Genomic DNA, 19,372 nt, shown 5'->3' with positions numbered 1-19,372 from the left:
TATGTGATCCAGTCAGATCTGGTGATGAATGGCTAAAGAAAGTTGTCCACCATATCTTGGACTTAAGGGAGCAGAGATGAGAGCCATACTAGGGGGAATGACCAGGGTGAGAGAGAATAATGATTTTTATGGGGACTAGGGTATCAAAGGTGGAGGTGAGGGTGTGGTTGAGCAGATCGGTAGCTGTAGAAATGTTGTGGTGAATGGGATTTTGAAAGTGCAGTTGTAAGTGAATTGGGAGAGTTTTTTTTCCAGGTACGGACACAGAAGGAAGTGGGGTTGGGAGGGGGAAGGGGGAGGTTGGTGGAGAGCAATAAAAAGTGATCAGAGATGGCCTTATCTGTGATTGACACAATAGGAGTAGCGAGGCTATGAGAGATGGGAAGGTCCACGGGGTGGCTGTGAATATGGGTAATGGAGTTTATATGGAGGGAGAGATTGAGGGAGGATAGGAGGGCAGTGAACTCAGAGGAGAGAGAGCATGATGAGTGGAGATGGAGGTTGAAATCACAGGATGGGAAGTCTCTCAGTGCAAAGGCTGAAGGAGGAAAGCAGTGACGATATCTCGGTGAGAAAATTGGCATGGTAGTTGGGTGGGCGGTAGAGAATGAGGATTTTAAATGAGAGGCGAGAAGGGTGGAAGGAGGCGAGATTCTTAAAGGAGGATAAGGTGCCAGAGGATTAGGGGAACAGACTCCAAAATAACTCCCAAGTTGGAAACAGATATGCCAAACATTCAGATATATCGTCTATGAATGGATCAAAGGGTAGAAAACTCCAGTGAAGTTCATATATGAACCTTAATGTGTGATTTGGTGATAAGTTCTGATGAAAGGTCATCGACCTGAAACGTTAACTCTGTTTCTCTCGCCACAGGTACTTCCTGACCTGCTGAGTATTTCCAGCATTTTCTGTTTTTAATTTCCGATTTTCAGCATCCGCAGTATTTTGCTTTTGTATATCTGTTTTAGTGATATTGGTTGAGGGATAAATATTGTCCAGGACACCAGGGAGAACTCCTCTGCTCTTCATTGAAATAGTGCCATGGGATCTTTTACGTCCACCTGAGGGGGCAGACTGGGCCTCAGTTTAACGTCTCATTCGAAAGATGGTACCTGCGACAGTGCAGCACTGCACTGGAGTGTCAGCCTAGATTTTTGCACTCAAGTCTCTAGAGCAGGACTTGAACTCACAAACTTCTGACTCAGGAGAAAAAAAGGCAGGGAAATCAGCTGGGTTGGCTGGCTGTAGCCACCCGTCCTCGCACTACTCCCCGGCCCCCACCTCCCCAGAATAATTAGATGTGGCAGGGTGACAAAAGGCAGCTGGCAGCCTTCCCTGCTGGAGCAGGGCTAGGAGAAATCCCGGTCGAGGTGGGAATGCGGTTGTGAGCCTCCCTATCCAAATTAGCCTTAACTTCCTCCATTATACCATCCACCATCAGGAGGTCTAGCAGCGGAATACCCAGCCCTGAGTGTCAGCGGGCTATTCCTCTGTGCAGGCCATCACAAACAAGCTTGATCCTTGCACATTATTCACATACCTTGCACTGGATACCAATTAGGAAGGGGAGATATGCTGATTGCCATTTCTGTAATGTAGAAATAATCAGGCTATCCTTGATCAGTTAACAGAGCACAGACTAGGGGTTGAATTTGTAATTTTCCTAGCCTCTACCAACCGAGCCATTTGGTGGCAAGCTGTGAATCTCTAAATGTAGAAATAACGAATGCACTTCAATAGACATTGCCCAGTTAATCCTTACAGTAAAGCCCCGATATTGAGAATGTACGAGGTCACCAATTGTTTGCAGGTCGCGGTGCTCTCCTGGGGCTCCGCCTGATGCTGTACGGCAGACTGTGACTTGTTGTCAAATCATCAGACAAAAAACAACAAAATCACTAGTCTTCCAAACAGAAGCAGGCCACAGATCTCGGTCCGACTGTTTCAAATAAAAAACATCTACTGCAGAGAAGCTCATCTATGAAACACAGAGACTTACCAGACAAAGAGCTGAGTGGCTGATGATTCAAAGAGCAGAACATCTTCTGATTAACACACGCTTTACTAGAGGTTCCACTTTACTATCACATTAAGGTTTTGAAGTGGTTGCATTGATGATACATGGCAGTATAACTGGGGTCTGAGGCCAGTGGTGTGACTCCCTCGAGAGCATTAAAAGGTTACGATGCACCTGCAGTAGGTGTTCTTGCACTGTATTGGTGGTACAGCAGGAGCTTTATTTGTTCTTCCAGCTCACAGCTTTTGCCCTGTACTCACAATTTGATTCGTGTGTGATTTATCCACTGCTCCTCCTACAATGTCAATCCTCCTACAGTCGATTAGTGCATCAGAGCTCTTAATACAGCCATCATCCAATTTTGTAGAGACAAAGTGATTATGAAATGTCCCTTCTGCTTAGATTTTATCTTTTTATGCTTTGCTCCTGATAGTGCCAACTCGTACTGGGCAATGTGCCAACTCACTGACAGCACACCAGCAGCTTGTTCAAATGTACCAGTCTATACAGTGCTGGCAGGTATTCGACTGGTCGAGTCTGATCAATGTCCACACACGTTTCCAGCAGGGGTAACTATTGGATAAAGATCAGATCAGGAGAGAAAACCCTGGCTGATTTTTTTCTCCTGTAGCCCATTGGTACTGAGGCCAGTTGTAGCATCCCTATGGTTGCCCTATCTGTGATCAGCGAAAACAGCACAGACCAGGTATAGAAGCGAGAACCTTTGTGATCTGTATTTAATGCACTTACCCCCTAAAGAATCAGATTCGAGGGTAGATTTTGCAATTGGGCACAGACTATGACTTTCCAATGGACAGAAAATCGCGAGCTGCCGGAGATTTCCTGATATAGGCGAGCTCCTCACTGGGAGCGCACACACACATTTACCCTTAAAATATGGATTCAGTTTGTCATGGTAATTAAGAGTAGATTTTTGAAAAGGTATCAATTTTATTTTCTTCCCTTCTTGTGTAAGAAATCGTGGATTGGGAGAAATAATAGTCTGTTATGGATCCCTAGTTCAGCAGTTTGCCTAGGTTGATGACACAGAAGGATTCCAGTCATGTCAGAAAAGGAGTTGCACAGAGAGCTGAATTACAAGGTCAGAACACAAAAACAGGCCTTCGAGTGGACATAGCTAGGCCTAGTAAGGGATAGAGCAAGAAGCCATAGGATAAATAAGCAGTCTACGAGAGGGCAACAAGACCATTAGAACAGAGAGGAGCAGGAAAGTGACCTCCCGAGGCTGGGAGGGGGGCTGTCAGAGGTACCCTCTCCCTTGTAATTGGACAATGGGATGGGTAAAAATGATTGACACCAGGTATCCACCAGCCCATCAAAATAAGGTATAAAAACAGATGCCCGAGAGGGGAAAACAGGCAGGTGGGGATGAAGGCTTCTCAGATGGATGCATGCTGGCTACGGCCCAACACTTGTCAAGTTTAGCCTCAGAGGTGGATCAATGCTGGCTGATGACCTAACACCTCCAACAGCTCGAGGGACGACCCAACGGAAGTGACCGCTGCTGCTGACTGCAGGAACCCACCCAATCTGGGACCACCGTACTGCCTCACCATCTGTCTGGTCCTTCAGTTCTGTTCCAGGGCCATAGATCGCTCTTATGTCATGGGGTGTATGTCTACTTCAGTCGCATGTAGTATCCGATTATGCTTAAACTGTAGCTCTTTAATAAAACACTTTACAACTCCTAAAACCCTCTGGGTAATGTGTGTGTGACCTGTGATCCAAATCTTACATTTGATCTTTTCTTCTAATATACATAGACTGGATGAGAAGCTGATTTGTACGTGTATAGGCATTGGTGATTGTGCCCAAGTGTGTGCCCATCTGTATGTGCCCTTGTATATGTGTACATGCACGTCTGTAGGTATATTGCCATGTGCATCCATGCTTATATGTATATGACAATGTTTCTGCATACCCTTCTGTGTACTTAAGTGCCCATGCATACAAGTGCCCACATGGATCTATGCCTGTGTTTATCCTTAGATATGCATACATGCATGTGGCCATGTGTATGCATTTGCCTCTATGTTCTCGTGCATAGGCGTTCATGTTTGTGCGCGCCTTGAAGTGTACGCTTATATATGCATACCCTGATCTTTGTGCCCACGTGTACTTGTGGCACCTGGGTGTGTGGGGCACTCAGTTGCATTCATGTTAAACTTACCCTTACTACTCATTATTCTAACTTGCATTACACACGTTATATTAATTCCCTTATGCTCCTTAGATTTTTCAAATAGTACCATGGAACACAGTTGGGGCAGAGTGGTAAAATATCGGCTATTGGGACTGATGTAGCGAAATACATTACACAAAAACTGACCAATATCTAGAGGTAGCAGAGGCAGTTACATAGTGCATTGGGGTAGCGGTACAATTCCCCACAGTAAACAGAAGAACGAGTTCGATGGGCCTAATGGGTTCCCTCATGTCCATTTATCTTTGTGAATGTAACGATTTGGATAATGCCATGAAAATATGAAAGCAAAGTTAGAGTGGTTTCATCGGAACCTCGCAAATAAATGAGTCTATTCTCTCGCGATCATCTATTCGTTTTATAGCATGATGATGATGCAGTATCGCTTGACTAAAGCGAAACAGTGCTAATGAACGGTCAGAGCTCACTGAAGTGACACTGGTTTGCGAACATGAATAGCTGCTACCAAGTTATCACGACAGAATAACTATCTAAGAATCAGGCAATTGAGACCAGAGTACTAGAAAACAGATTTTTAAGCGGGGGTCAGATTCCAACAATCAATACGTCTGCCTATTCACTGAATATAAAACCCAAGTGAAAGCTTGCACCATTAATAATCCTAAAGACACATCTTAAAACTGCGAAAATGTTGTCACATCTGAATTACCTGGTAGAGATGCGTTCAATATGTATGTGACATTGAGTAAACATGTACACACACGTGTCTGTGAGCATGACAGAATCAAGCGCGGCTGTGATGTTCAGTTGAATAGCGTGCCAGCACTCCATGTATAAGGCTGCATATGAAGAATATCCATATGCGTCGGGTATCGGAACACCGTATCTGTATACGAGATGAGGAAAGAGGAGAATTGGGCCTTTTGATTTTCAGGGTTTATTTGGGGGTTTAAACTGAGTATCTCTCTGATTACAATCAAAGGAAAGCAGCTTGGCTCAGTTGGTAGCACTCTTGGGGGAGGGACTGGAGGGTAACTGCTGCTTATTAGCAAGTATGTAAGGAATGAATCTGTATTGATGCAACATCTTTCATATCCTCAGGACATTCCAAAACACGTGTACAGCCAATGCATTACTTTTGGAGACACTTGTTTTATGGGCAAACACATGGTCCCACAACAGCAAATTAAATGACCAATGAATCTGGATTTTTTTTTTGGTGGTGTTGCTTGAGGGAAGAATGTTGTCCAGGACACGACAACTCAGTGCTCTTATTTGAATAGTCATAGCATCATAGTGCGAGGATCTTAACATCCATAAACAGGAACACAGAGCCTCGGTTTAACCACTCACCCAAAAGCCAGCATCCCCAACCACGCAGCACTCACTCTACTGCATTAAAGGACCAGCCTAGATGACATGGCTGAAGTCTGGGACTGGGGCTTGAATCCACAACCCTCTCACTCAGAAGCAATCATGCTACCAACTGAACCTAGCTAAAACCCTATTATAACCCAAGGAGTCTTTAGGAGGGAAGGGGAGAAAATTAATGGAGAAATGAGGGTCGGAAATGACCAAGTACACCAGACACTGTACCAGAGCGAGTACCTTTAGGAGATGTTGACTTAAAAAAGGCCAATCTTGGTGTCATTTGATATCCATACATATAAACTACGAGATGGGCTAACCAGGTAGCGATCAGGAGTGACAGTCAGGCTGACACTTGGTCTCATCGCTGTAGTCCAGAGGTATTGAAGTCAATTCTCAGTACTATGCCCATTATGTGTATTACTCAGAGCTTGCAAGGTACTGTACAATTTAATAATTTTAGAACATACAACATAATATTCCTGAGTGAAACATGGCTTATGTATACTCTTTGCACCCCTTTTTTCTGCTCCGCTCCTGAAGACATTGAGTCCTTATTGAGATATGATTCCAGGAGTGCCAGGTGCCCATTACTCATAACTGATGCTGCTCGACCTGCTGAACACAAATTGTAAGTAGCTCTGCTAAAACCATGCCAAGTACAGTTAGTGAGCATACCTATTGATGAAAAATTGGCGTGTGCCTGTTTTTCTAGACATGCAATCACCCTGCTCTTAGTCCTGCCATTGCTAAAATCAAATTGTTGCAATTGTCTGATGAATAATTTGACCCAGCTTTGACCCGTCTTCTCTGCTTACAGCAGTATTGACTGAAGACCGGACCATTATGGAACAAAAGATTTCAGTAATTACAAAGTCAGTAGGTGTCCAGTGGAATCACATCTGTGTGGCTGAGAGATGGGGGTGGGGAGGGGGGACTCAAACAGGAACTGGCACTCCACGTCACCATGCCAACATGCTCACACCTGTGCCTCGTTAGCTCTGCGGAGTGCGGTCACAGCCTTTAGGGATCCTGTGACAGATCGATACGCCAGCAGCACCCAGACCATGGTACAGACAGTGCCCGAGGACACTATTTAATGACATATGCCACCTGTAGGTAGCCTAATTCTGTCAGCTGCATCACACCTGGACTTAGTCCCTTTTTTAAAAATTGCATAAGTCATTCACATTTATACTTGGTTTAGTATTTCACTACAAACAATGAAAGCAATAACTGGATTGTATTCACATGATCTTACTGGGAGATTTCAACTTGAAGTCACAGTATTGGCCACATAGAAAGTCACGGCAATTCAAAGTAATTCATTACACGTAAAGCATTTAAAAGGCATGGGAGGTCACTAGACAACCTTTCTACTTTACACCAGGAATACCATTTATTGACACATACTGGAAGGGTCACAGGTTCCATCCTTGGCCTGTGCCGAATTAGCCGACATCAGCTTAAGCAGCAACTATTGGCTGCAACACCCGGGGCAGGAGGCAAATCAGGCAGGAATTCAATTGCTGGTCACCATGAAGTGACCTCTGCTGGACAGTGCAGCGTGAGGGAAGAATGGGAATGATGGCCTCTGGTGAAATATCCTGGTGACACTTGGAGCCAAGTCCACATGGGGAGGGGCCTGAATTGGTGTTGGCATCTGTGGAACTGAATTGCAATAAGGGTCAACATCATTATGAAAGGAGATTATCTATCTATCTATCATACACACACTGACGGGGGGGGGGGGGGGGGGGGCAGGCGGCAGAGAGGGGGAGGGAGGGGGCAGAGAGGGGCCATATTTCCATACTTCCCTCCTCCTCTGCTATGGCTCAGTTGGTAGCACACTCGCCTCCAAGCCAGAATGTTGTGGGTTCAAGTCCCACTCCAGGGACTTGAATACAAAGCTAGGCTGACACTTCAGTGCAGTGCTGAGGGAGTGCCATCTTTCAGATGAGACGTCTGCTCTCAGGTGGACGCAAGAGATCCCATGGCACTATTTTGAAGAGCAGGGGAGTTATCCCCAGTATCCTGGCCAATATTTATCCCTCAACCAACATAACAAACAAGTTATCTGGTCATCATCACATTGCTGTTTGAGACCTTGCTGTGCACAAATAGGCTGCCATGTTTCCCACATTGCAACAGTAACTCCACTTCAAATAGTACTTCTTTGGCTGTAAAGTGCTTTGAAACATCCAGTGGTCATGAAAGGCACTATAAGTGCAAGTCTTTCTTTCCATCTAACCATTTACATTTCCTCTGGACCCATCTTTTGTTTCTTTACTTGTCTCATTGTTATCTTGTTTTGCCTGGTACCATCTAGTTTGTCCTTTAATCACTCCTATTCTATCACTGACCTCCCTTTTCCTTGGCTCTGTAGTTACTTAAAAGCTGTTCATCTCGAACATATTCATTTCTGCTGAAATGTCATTGGCTGGAAAGGTTAACCATTTCTCTCTACAGATGTTGCCTGACCTACTGAGTGTTTCCAGTATTTTCTGTTTTTATTTACAATTTTCACTTACCTGGATTCCCATAAGGAATAGTTGAGCAATGGTCGAGACAAGCCAAGGTTTGGAGCTACAACCCCGCTTCAGACCCCATATTATTATGTTATGCCACGGGAGGTCTGCCAGTGTGTGCCTAATATAAACAGGAGATAAAACAAATGTGAATCATGGAAATCCGAAACAAAAATCAGAAAAGATGGAGGTCAATCTGCAGCTGAAAGAGAAAAAAAAGACAGGTTCACACATTGGGTGGGTGGGGTCTTCATAAGAACAAAGCCAGCACTCATGTTTCTTTATAGGATAGCATATAGTGGGCACTTACATGATGCAATTAGGGATGTGCACCATATAGGTGGGGATTTCCAGTATATGCTTAGAAATGAGCAAGTGTATAGCTGGAGATGTACAGTAAACTGGAAATGTATAGTATATACCCAGGGATGTGTGGTGCATAGCTGGTTATGCACAGTATACAACTTTTCCCTGCCAGAAAACTTGGAAAACAGCCTCTTCCCTCCAAGAACTATGGAGGTAATTCTGTGATCCTGCAGGGCGATAAATTCACAGGAGGCACAAGTCTGAGCATCTCTGGCCTGAGCTTTCATGGAGTATAAGTTGCCTGCAGTGTGAGATCACAGAATAAAACCTTGCATTCCTTAAAATGATTGCGGTCATAGAAACATACAAGATAGGAGCAGGAGTAGGCCATTCGGCCCTACGAGCCTGCTCCACCATTCAATGAGATCATGGCTGATCATCCAAATTCAGTACACTGTCCCTGCCTTCTCCCCATATCCCTTGATCCCTTTAGCCTCAAGAAACATATCCAACTCTTTCCTGAATATATTTAATGAACTGGCCTCCACCGCCCTCTGTGGCAGAGAATTCCACAAGTTCACCACTCTCTGGGTGAAGAAATTCCTCCTCATTTTTGTCCTAAATGGCTTACCCCTTATTCTTTGACTATGACCCCTGGTTCTGGACTCCCCGGCCATCAGAAACATCCTTTCTGCATCTAGTCTGTTTAGACCGGACAGAATTTTATAGGTTTCAATGAGATCCCCTCTCAATCTTCTAAACTCCAGTGAGTATAAGCCCAATCGACACAATCTCTCCTCGTACATCATTCCTGCCATCCCAGGTATCAGCCTGGTGAATCTTCGCTGCACTCCCTCCATGGCAAGAACGTCCTTCCTCAGGTAAGGGGACCAAAACTGCACACAATACTCAAGGTGCAGTCTCACCAAGGCCCTATACAACTGCAGCAAGACATCCTTGTTCTTGTACTCGAACCCTCTTGCTACAAAGGCCAACATACCATTTGCCTTCTTAACCGCCTGCTGCACCTGCATGCTTACCTTCAGCGACTGGCGCACACCACCACCCAGGTCTCTTTGCACTTCCTTCTCCCAATCTATTGCCATTCAAATAATAATCTGCCTTCCTGTTTTTGCCACCAAAGTGGATAACCTCACATTTATCCACATTATAGTGCATTTGCCATGTTTTTGCCCAATCACCCAACCTGTCCAAATCGTCCTGGAGTTTCACGACATCCTCTTTACAGCTTACCCTCCCACCCAGCTTTGTGTCGTCTGCAAATTTGGAGATATTACATCCAATTCCCTCGTCCAGATCATTAATATATATTGTGAACAGCTGGGGTCCTAGGACCGATCCTTGCGGTACCCCACTAGTCACTGCCTGCCACTCGGAAAACTCGCTATTCCAATGCTTTGCTTTCTGTCCGCCAACCAGTTCTCTATCCAAGTCAATACCTTGCCCCCAATCCCTTGTGCCTTAATTTTGCACGCTAATCTCTTGTGGGACCTTATCGAAAGCCTTCTGAAAGTCCAAATACACCACATCCACTGGTTCTCCCTCATCTATTTTATCAGTTACATCCTCAAAAAATTCCAGTAGTCAAGCATGATTTACCTTTTGTAAATCCATGTCGAGTTTGTCCGATCCGGTCACTGCTTTCCAAGTGCTCTGCTATTACATCTTTTATAATAGACTAGCATTTTCCCCACTGCCGAGGTCAGGCTTACCGATCTATAATTCCCCGCTTTTTCTCTACCACCATTTTTGAATAGTGGGGTAACATTAGCTACCCTCCAATCCATGGGTACTGTTCCAGAGTCTATCGAGTTCTGGAAGATGACCAGCAATGCATCTACTATCTCTAGGACCACTTCCTTAAGTACCCTGGGATGTAGACCATCAGGCCCCGGGGATTTATTGGCCTTCAGTCCCATCAATTTTCCTAACACCATTTCCCTACAGATACTGATTTCTTTCAGTTCCTCCCTCTCATTAGACCCTATGTTCCCCGGCATCTCTGGGAGGTTATTTGTGTCCTCCTTTGTGAAGGCAGAACCAAAGTATGTATTTAGTTGGTCTGCCATTTCCTTGTTTCCCATTATAAATTCCCCTGATTCTGACCAAGGGACCTACGCTTGACTTCACCAATCTTTTTCTCTTCACATATCTATAAAAGCTTTCACAGTCAGTTTTTATGTTCCCTGCAGGCTTACTCTCATTCTATTTTCCCTTTCTTAATTAATCCCTTTGTCCTCCTTTGTTGACTCCTAAACTGCTCCCAATCCTCAGGATTATTGCTTTTTCTAGCCAATTTATATGTCCTCTCCTTGGATCTTATGCTATCCCTAATTTCCCTTGTTAGCCACAGTTGAGTCACCTTTTGTTTTATTTTTATGCCAAACTGGGATGAACAACTTCTGTAGTTCATCCATTCGGTCTTTGAATGTTTGCCATTGCCTATCCACCGTCACCCCTTTGAGTGCCATTCCCCAATCAATCCTACCCAACTCGCTCCTCAGACCATCGGAGTTTCCTTTATTTAAATTCAGGACCCTAGTCTGAGTCAAATACTTCATTCTCCATCTTAATGAAGAATTCGATCATATGATCGCTCCGACCCATTGGCTCTTCAAATACAGCAGCACCGTTTCCAACTCAAGTGGGTTGAGGTTGGGATGTGCAATATTAGTAATTGTTAATGCTCTTATGAAATTACTCCATAAGCTACTTTAATAAAACCTTTAATCCTTAAATACACGTGTTCCTTCATTACCAATGTTGTACCGTGTTCAGAACAATTGCAATCTTGTTCTCCTGATTTCCACTCAAACACTTTCCAGGGATCACTGGATAGTGATCCAGAGCAGGAACTCTGGCTAATTTTTCAACAGCATTTGGTCACTAGAATTGGGCTCAATGTCTCTGGGTCAGAATTGGGGTGGAAGAAACAGCAGCTCAGGTTTCTGATCACTATAACGCCAGCTGAAAAGTATGTGCATTGGTGCAAGTTAAAGAACATTGGCACGAGGGAATGATTACATGAAAATATCAATGTGGGATTCAGATAGCCAAACTCAAATGGTGTATTGCCATTTGATTATTTTCTCTACAATCACCTCCATTACTGTAATATTGACAGCAGGGTTATTTTGAATGACCAGTTAAATCTGTTCCTGCCTTGTGCTCCTGCATTTTTATTCATTCTCTGGCTATGGGTAGGATTCCTTCCCTCAAATGACACCAGTTAGGTTTTTGCAACAATTCAACAGTTCTATGGTCACTTTTACAGATACCAGATTTTAAAAAACTGAATAAATAATTCTCCAACTGCCATGGTGGGATTTGAACTCATTAGTCCAGGCCTCTGGATTAGTAGTCTATTTTTGGAGGTTACATCCAAGAGAAAGGGGGTGGGGAGGTTAGGCTCCATTTAATTGATGTACACTGATGTGCATATGGAAAATAAAAATGTAAATTACTACATGATTAAGATGTCAGCTGTGCCTCAGTAGCACTCTTGTCACCGAGTCAGAAGGTTGTGGGTTCAGGCCCCACTCAGACTTCAGCGCATAATCTAGCCAGACACTCCCATTCAATACCAAGTGCTGCAGTGTTGGAAGTGCCATTTTTGGATGAGACGTTAAACCAAGACTTCATCTACCCTTTCAGGTAGATGTGAAAGATCCCACACTAATATTCAAAAAAGAGCTAGGGAGTTCTCCCTGGTGTCCTGGCCAATATTTACCTTCAACCAACATGTAAAACAGATGATCTGGTAACTTATTTCAGTTTGAGAGCTTGGTGTGCAAATTGGCTGCCCTGTTTCCTACATTATAACAGTGATTTTTTTAAATTTTTAAAAATTTTTTTATAAAGTACTTTATTGGCTGTAAAGCATTTAGGATGTCCAGAGATTGTAAAAGGCGCTATATAAATGCCAATCTTTCTTCCAATTTGAGCACAAGTAAAATTTAACATCTTTAATGGATTACAAGAAAATGACATTGCTGTGTATAGTCTAACAATTTGTACTTTACTTCAACAAAGTTGAAGCACATCTTTGTTCTACACATGTAATTCTAGATAGCTACACAGGCCAGAAGTTCCCACATTTGAGCCCCATCTGTGCCAGGTTAGCTAATCTTAACCAAAGCACAAGTGGCCTCAGAATTCCTGGGTGAGGGAGGGAAAAATGAATCAATCAGCGTTCCAACTCCTGGTGGCAAGTGCACACGAGAAGTTTGGCAAGAAAATGATTAGGCTTGGCTGAGATCAAATAACCCTATCTACACTCAGCATCTAGACATACATACAAACAACAATGACTTGGGTGAGGCACTAGTCAACTCTTGTGGAACAGTAGCCAACATCCTCTGGAGGGGGAAAAAATACACCTCCTGCATCAGAGAAAAGGTTCTTATGCAGGGCGATGTAGGACATTGAGCACGGCCATCATCCATGTGAAAAGCTCATTCAGGAACGTTAAAGTGTAGAAATGTACTGCAGCCCTCCAAGGGTTAAACAGTTGATTGTGGTAGCAGAGATCAGCCCAGCACGATACTGCAGATGCTGAAATCTGAAATAAAATAGAAAATGCTGGAAATACTCAGGTCAGGCAGCATCTAGAGAGAGAAACAGAGTTAATGCTTCAGGTCAGTGACCTTTTGTCAGAGATGGAAAAGGTTTTAAGCAAGTGCAGAGGCAGGGAAGGGAAGGGGGGGGGGGGGGAGAAAGAGAACAACAAGGGACAGTCTGGGATAGGGTGGAAGGCAAGAGTGATTAAATGCTGCAAATGGGAATGGCAGAATCAACAGCTGCCATCTGGAAAAAAAAGTGGAGGTTATGGTCTGAAATTGTTGAACTGGCTGTTGGGTCCAGAAGGTTGTAAAGTGCCTATTCTAAAGATGAAGTGCTGTTCCTTGAGCTTACATTGAGCTTTGTTGGAACAGTGCAAGAGGCCAAGGACAGAGTGAGAGTGGAGCAGAGAATTAAAGTGACAGGCGACCAGAAGCTTGGTCACCCTTACGGACAGAACAGAGGTGTTCCACAAAGCGGTCACCCAATCAGAGTTTGGTCCCCCTAATGCAGAGGAGACCGCATCGTAAGCAAATAATATAATAAATTAAGTACAAGTAAATCGCTGTTTCACCTGGAAGGAGTGTTTGGGGCCCTGGACAGTGGGAATGAAGAGGCAACAGGGCAGGTGTCACGTCTCCTGTGCTTGCATGGGAAGGTGAAGGGGCGTTGGGGGTGATAGAGTGGACCAGGGTATTGCAGAGGGTGTGGTCCCTTTGGAATGCTGAAAGGGGAGGGGGAAGATTGTTTGGTGGTGGTAAATGATCTATTGAATGTGGAGCTGGTGGGGTGAAAGGCGAGGACAAAGTGAACCCTATCATGGTTCTGGGAGGGAGGGGGTGAGAGCAGAAGTGTGGGAAATGGAACAGACATGGTAGAGGGCCATGTCAACCATGGTAGAGGGGAATCCTCAGTTAAGGAAAACATGTCAGAAGCACTAGTATGGAGGGTGGCATCAGAACAGATGCGGCAGAAACTGGGAGAATGGAATAGAGTCCTTACAGAAAGGGGGTGGGATGGGAGGAAGTGGGCTTATAGTGGATGTTTGAAAGGCAGCTACACTCCACCTCTACAATTTTCATTTATATAGAACATTGTAAATCATCAAGGCACTTCACAGGAGCAATTGTCAAACAAAATTTGACAATGGGAAAAAAATATACACAGCAACCATCCTGTAAAATAAGCCCATTTTAAATTAAATTCAGTCAGGAGACCAGTCAAGTTGTACAATGGAGAAAGAAAGTGTATCTAATTATTTTTAATAGAGATATTAGGACAGGTGACAAAGCTCTGTCAGAGGTAGGTTTTAAGGTACGTTCTAATAGAAGGAGACTAAGGTACAGGTATGGAGGGGTTTAGGGAGGAAATTCCACAGCTTAGGGCCTAGGCAGCTGAAGTGGGATGAAGAAAATTAGGGGATGCACAAGAGGTCAGAATTGGAGAAGCACAGAGACATTGGCGGACTGGAAGTTAGATAGGGAGGGGCAAGGCCGTAAAGGGATTTTAAAACAAGGATGAGAATTTTAGTTCAAGGTGTTGCCAGGCCAGGTTGCAATATAGGTCAGCAAGCTGTGGGGGCGGGGAGAAGAGGCAGCAGAAAAGAGAAATGGATGAACGGGACTTGGTGCGAGTTAGGTTACATGCAGAGTTTTGGATAACCTCAAGTTTACAGAGGGTGCAAAGTGGGAGGGCGGCCAGGAGAGCTTGGCATCGTCGACTCTAGAAGTAACAAGGGCATGGATGAGGGGAGCAGATGAGCTGAGGCAGGGACACAAACAGGCAATGTTACAACACAATACACATTTCTTCAAACTTCTTTCATGCAACATACTGTCAAGTCTGAAAGGAGGCACCATACCCAGACTTGCTTTGTATGCAATTTGTTTGTACATGTTTGTCTTATGTCTATCTGTGTAGTTAAGTTTGTTGGTGTGTGGGTGTATAAATGAATTTAATATTTAAACCATGATGATATTTGGTCACCTCTGCTTAATATAATTGAAAATTCCAGTTTGAATGGTTTGATGTCAGGAACAATTTTATTACACAGTACATATCCACTAAAATTTACTCTTCATTTATATTGACTGCTATTAGAGTAGGGTTACTATGACATCAGTCGCTTAGCAACAAGGAATTACATCAACAGCTCGGCCTAATAGTATGTACACCGCAGCCTGGCTCAAACCTGGGGCTGGAGGCCATGATTCACAGTTCTTATGTCATTCAAAATCATAAAGCCTTAAAGAAAAAGGTTGTGATTTTGTCACAGCTCAAGAGCAAATCTTCCCTTGATATGACTGGCTGCTTCATTCATCCAGTCTTGCTCCACTTTACCCGAGTGAAATTCTTTGATGAGCGTCAAGATTCATAGTTGCTGCACATCATCCCCTCCCATTCTGATCCTTCAGCCACAATGCACCTGCATCTTCGCACTTTTCCTAATTACTGGGTCTTGGCTCTTAGCCTCTCTGACTGTACTTTGTCACTTATCTCCCCTGCCTTGTCAATGCCCTCCTCTAGCCCTTGTAAAGTGCTCTGGGACCTACTGCTATGGAGAAGTGGTTGTGCTGTGGCCTACAAAAGGGTTAAAGCACATGAAGGTGGTGTATGAACTGGTTGAGGATGAACCCGGCAGACACTTGGTGTGCAGACAGTGCCCATTGATGCAGCTTCTCCACACCCACCCAAAACCAACTGATCTGGAAAGGGCAGCAAACAGCAGGTGGTTGAATACATGCCCCAATTGATCCTTGCTCTTGAACTGCCTCCCACAGACAGTTAATCAAACACCATTACCTGCTGCTGTCACGTTCATGCCAGACCTTGCCATGACAACAGCATCATGATTCACACCCAGAATTACCTGCTGTCAACCATTTATCTGTGATGAAGAAAAAGTATTGGAAATCAGTTAAAGACAGAAATCCAAGTGTTCAGAGTTGTAGGGATGACAATTGTTCTTGGTGAAACCAGTTATGTAGCCCTTTTTGTAAAAAAGAAATTGGTAGAAATACTTCAGTTCCCATTCTCTTTTCTCCCTCAAATGTTATTCCACCCTCTCCTATAGGCATGGACTTGAAGTATTGATTCGCAGGACCTGGTAGTTTCCCAGTACTGTACCTCAATCAAGCAGATAGAGCCAGAGGTTTACAGCACAGGAGGGGGTGATTTAGGCAAACTAATCCCATTGCCCTGCAGCTTCCTATGCTTCAGATAGAGACCCACTCTTCCCTTTAAAAAGATGCAACGGTCTCTGGCATGACTGCTGTGCGGCACAAGCACTCCCTGCTTCAACAATTATAGAAACATAGAAGATAGGAGCAGGAGTAGGCCATTCGGCCCCTTGAGCCTGCTCCGCCATTCAATGAGATCATGGCTGATCATCCAAACTCAGTACCCTGTCCCTGCCTTCTCCCCATATCCCTTGATCCTTAAGAAACATATCTAACTCCTTGAATATATTTAATGAATTGGCCTCAACTGCCTTGTGGTAGAGAATTCCACAGGTTCACCACTCGGTGAAGAAATTCATCAGTCCTAAATGGCTTACCCCTTATCTTTAGACTGTGGCCCCTGGTTCTGGACTCCCCTGCCATCAGGAACATCCTTCCTGCATCTAGTCTGTCTAGTCCTGTTAGATTTTTAAGTTTCAATGAGATCCCCTCATTCTTCTAAACTCCAACGAGTATAAGCCCAATCGACCCAATCTCTCCTCATATGTCATTCCTGCCATCCCAGGCATCAGTCTGGTGAATCTTCACTGCACTCCCTCCATGGCAAGAACATCCTTCCTCAGATAAGGCGACCAAAACTGCACACAATACTCAAGGTGTGGTCTCACCAAGGCCCTGCACAACTGCAGCAAGACATCCTTGCTCCTGTACTATAATCCTCTCGCTATGAAGGCCAACATACCATTTGCCTTAACTGCCTGCTGCACCTGTGTGCTTACCTTCAGCGACTGGTGCACAAGGACACCAAGGTGTTGTTGCACTTCCCCTTCTCCCAATCTCTTGCCGTTCAGATAATAATCTGCCTTCCTGTTTTTGCCACCAAAGTGGATAACCTTGCATTTATCCACATTATACTGCATTTGCCATGCATCTGCCCAAATCATACTGGAGTTTCCCTGCATCCTCCTCACAGCACACACACCCACCCACCTTTGTCGTCTGCAAACTTCCCTCGTCTAGATCATTAACATATATTGCGAATAGCTGGGGTCCTAGGACCGATCCCTGCGGTACCCAACTAGTCACTGCCCACCACTCGGAAAGAGACCAGTTTATTCCAACTCTTTGCTTCCTGTCTGCCAACCAGTTCTCTATCCAAGTCAGTACCTTGCCCCCAATCCCATGTGCCTTAACTTTACACGCTAATCTCTTATGCGGGACCTTATCGAAAGCCTTCTGAAAGTCCAAATACACTGGTTCTTCCTTACCTATTCTACCAGTTACATCCTCAAAATTCCAGTAGATTACTCCAGCACGATTTACCTTTTGTAAATCCATGTTGACTTTGTCTGATCTGTCACTGTTTTCCAAGTGCTCTGCCATTACATCTTTAAATGGATTCTAGCATTTTCCCCCACTACTGCAGTCAGGCTTACCAGTCTATAATTCCCCAGTTTCTCTCTACCACCTTTTTTTGAAACAGTGGGGTAACATTAGCTACCCTCCAATCCATGGGAACTGTGAGTCTATAGAATTTTGGAAGATGACCAGCAATGCATCTATTATTTCTAGGGCCACTTCCTTAAGTACCCTAGGATGTAGATTATCAGGCCCTGGGGATTTATCGGCCTTCAATCCAGTCAATTTCCCTAACACCATTTCCCTACAAATACTAATTTCATTCAGTTCCTCCCTCTCATTAGACCCTATGTTCCCAGCATCTCTGGGAGGTTATTTGTGTCCTCCTTTTTGAAGACAGAACCAAAGTATGTATTTAATTGGCTGCCATTTTTGTTCCCCATTATAAATTCCCCTGATTCTGACTGCAAGGGACCTACACTTTACTTCACCAATCTTTTTCTCTTCACATATCTATAAAAGCTTTTAGTCAGTTTATGTTCCCTGCAAGCTTACTCTCACTATTTTCACCCTCTTAATTAATCCCTTTGTCCTCCTTTGTTGAATCCTAAACTGCTCCCAATCTTCAGGTTTACTGCTTTATCTGGCCAATTTAGATGTCCTCTCCTTGAATCTTATGCTATCCCCAATTTCCCTTTAGCCACAGTGGTCACTTTTTTTGTTTTATTTTTGTGCCAAACAAGGATGAACAAATTTTGTAGTTCATCCATGCGATCTTTGAATGTTTGCCATTGCCTACCCACCGTCAACCCTTTGAATAACATTCCCCAATCAATCCTACCCAACTCGCACCTCATACCATCGTAGTTTCTCTGCATAAAGAAATTTCTCCTCATTCCCCAAATAATTTTTTTTTTCTTTAATTAGTGACCTCAGACTCCAACCACAGGAAAGTCCTTTATTCACCATCAAACCCCTTCCTAATTTTAAAAACATCCATTAAGGGTTTGATGGTCACACTACTAACCTAGTAACCCAGAGGTTACAAGTTCACATTGAATTCAATAAATCTGGTAATTGGTTGTAAGAGGAGAACTGGTTCACAGGGAAGGAAATCAGCCTTCACTAATCTGTTTGACTTGCATGCAACTGTTCCACACTACTAGAGAAGGGCAATAAATACCTAGTTGCTCATATCCCAAGAGTCTTTACCCATCTCTGCTTCAATGTGAATATCTCAAGCCATTCTTCATTTGCAAGCCTTACCAGCAATACTCAACTGTGGAGCACCTCGTATCCAAGCCTGTTGGTTTTTACCCTGTGCTCTTCAAATAGTGCCATGTTTTTTTTTTACATCCACTAGAGCAGGCAGACAGGGCCTTGGATTAGTGAGTCATCTGAAAGACAGCACCTTCAATGCAGCTCTCAGTACTGCGCTGAAGCACCAGCCTGGATTAGAGCTGTGGAGTGGAGCTTGAACCCAATAACTTATGACAGAGGCAAGAGTGCTACCACTGACCTGCCATGTTGCACATAATGGCTTGGGTACTCTGCTTGTGTACCCAGTCTGCAGCTTGCAACAGGGACCATCTGTGCCAGAGGTGTCCTGCACTGCAGCTGTAAATTTGATAGGTGAGGGTAAATGTTATGAATGCCCACTCGCAAGTAGCCCTTGCTTTCCCCCCCCAAACCCACCACTTTGGGGGTACATGGCATAATTACAGGTGTGCAACCCATTGTTTTCTATCTAATGAGTGTACCCACAATTTCCCACTTATGGATCCCAGTGGGTTAGGTTGTCCACTGGAAGGATACATTTGGAAAGTGTATCCTGCGATGTACAGGC

General features: G+C 44.2%; 1 long non-coding RNA gene across 2 annotated transcripts in view; it reads right to left on the bottom strand.

Moving 5' to 3' along the window:
- Positions 1-11,268: 11,268 nt before the first annotated feature.
- The window catches only part of LOC147108341 (uncharacterized), a 48,216-nt gene continuing 40,112 nt past the window's right edge, over positions 11,269-19,372 (bottom strand). The window contains exon 5 of one of the 2 annotated variants that reach the window (XR_015080717.1): positions 11,269-12,989. This is a non-coding gene — a long non-coding RNA (uncharacterized LOC147108341). The remainder of the gene's footprint in view (positions 12,990-19,372) is intronic. The other variant, XR_015080716.1, reaches the window with a different exon arrangement.

The sequence above is a fragment of the Somniosus microcephalus genome, chromosome 13, assembly GCF_052327205.1.
Source record: "Somniosus microcephalus isolate GS21.2 chromosome 13, FLI_Smic_1.0, whole genome shotgun sequence".
Classification (NCBI taxonomy): Eukaryota; Metazoa; Chordata; class Chondrichthyes; order Squaliformes; family Somniosidae; genus Somniosus; species Somniosus microcephalus.
Note: the sequence above shows the minus strand (reverse complement) of the source record. Positions and strands in the feature narration are given on the sequence as shown.